Raw genomic sequence first — 1,695 nt, forward strand, 5'->3', positions numbered from 1 at the left:
TTGTATTTTGTGTTCAGTGTATCCCTTATTTATAAATGTCTGATTTAAATATTCTGTTTTTTTTTGTAAGAAAATCATCATTTTTACTGCAGATCCATAGAATATCAATGTACTGAGATTTAAGGAGAGTGTTGATTACATATTTAGGATGGCAGATATTGACTGGTAATATGTAATTCTTGTAATGGGTTTTCTATATTAGTTGGCTTGTACTGAACCATCTAACAATTTTGTTACTGCCATATCCAGGAAGGCAACTGTAAATGTTTATTTAATGTAATCCCATGCCATAGTCATTATTGTTTAAATTCATAACAAAGCTCTTCAGTGTTTTCATATCACCTGTCCAGCCCAGCCGACAATCCAAGAATCTCCTTCATATGTTCACATACATCAAGGGGATGTAGCTCAGTGGTACAGCGCATGCTTTGCATGTATGAGGCCCCGGGTTCAATTCCTGGCATCTCCACTGAACCTATAACCCATTGGCTCCCTTCACTCTGGAGTAAAATCCCAGTCCAGGTTAGGCAGAGTCCCTCATTGACTCTCTTCAAGAGGAATCTTGATGAGTGGATGGGAGATCATAGGTTTACCCCGGGTATCACTTCTGTGTCACTGTTAGACAGAGGCACAGTATACTAACCTCGAAAAAGGGCATAGCAAAATTCATTTAAAATGGGTGGCGAAAGCCAAACACACTCTGGCTAGGCTTATAAATGCCCTAGGGCAGATAGCCTAGTATGAACCTATGAACCATATACTGAACATATGATCATAAATGATCTTATATTCTAATTACCTCATAAATAAGTTTACATATGCAGATGTGAAACTAGCAGCTATGGCTGTTCCCTTCAGTTGTAAATGACAATTACCTTTGTGATAAAAAAAATTTTCAACTCAAGATAGAATTACGGAGTTTATGTGTAAATGGCTGTCATTTCTAACAGATGTCTTACAGCTTGCAGTCTGCATTGATACTAATATATAGGAATTCTATGGTTTACCTTCATATGTGCATTCTGCACATGGGCGAATGACAGATGTTCGAAAGGACTTTTGCAAAGTTTCCAAATGTCGAACGAAAAATGTTTCGAATGTGCAATGAGCGAATGCAGAGTGACATTCGCTTGCTGCAGATTTGGCATTGTGGGTGCGGGTTGCACTATAGTGGGGATCGGAAAATGGATTCTTTCCCCAGTGTAGTGCGATCTTGGAGTTAGTATATTAAAGTAGGGGGTGTGGGGGGCACAGGGGGCTTGCCCCCCTGCATTACACTTCATTACACTTCGTATTCAACTTTTGTGTTCGAAAATCAGCGAATTTGCTTTTCGATTTGCTGATTTTCAAACATTGGAAAATGTCGCAATTTTGAGTTTCGTGCTTAGGATTCACTCATATGAGCAATTGCACGAGTGATTTTCGGCTATGTAAAGGTAAACCAAATTCTATATCTAGTGTGCACACACAGTTTGTAACATCAATATGTAACTCACTGAGTAGTCTAAAAAAAGTAGTTAATTCCTTAAGTTTTAACTAAAAAATCAGACATAGGTTCAGTCAAATATCCCTGATCTGCTACTAAGGGGCACCCCAGTGTATTCTCACGTGATTTGTGAATTTTAGGTAAAATATAAAATCTTTATTCTGTGGGCATATCAATGGGCAATTCTCTCTGTAAGAATTCAGGAATTA

The 1,695-nt window shown here is 38.1% G+C and overlaps 1 non-coding gene across 1 annotated transcript; it reads left to right on the plus strand.

Moving 5' to 3' along the window:
- The first annotated feature begins 397 nt into the window (after positions 1 to 397).
- TRNAA-UGC lies at positions 398 to 469 on the plus strand. The gene has a single exon. It is a non-coding gene; the product is annotated as a tRNA-Ala (tRNA).
- The last annotated feature ends 1,226 nt before the right edge of the window (positions 470 to 1,695 follow it).

The sequence above is a fragment of the Protopterus annectens genome, chromosome 2.part0 (assembly GCF_019279795.1).
Source record: "Protopterus annectens isolate FY-2018-M chromosome 2.part0, PAN1.0, whole genome shotgun sequence".
NCBI lineage: Eukaryota > Metazoa > Chordata > Ceratodontiformes > Protopteridae > Protopterus > Protopterus annectens.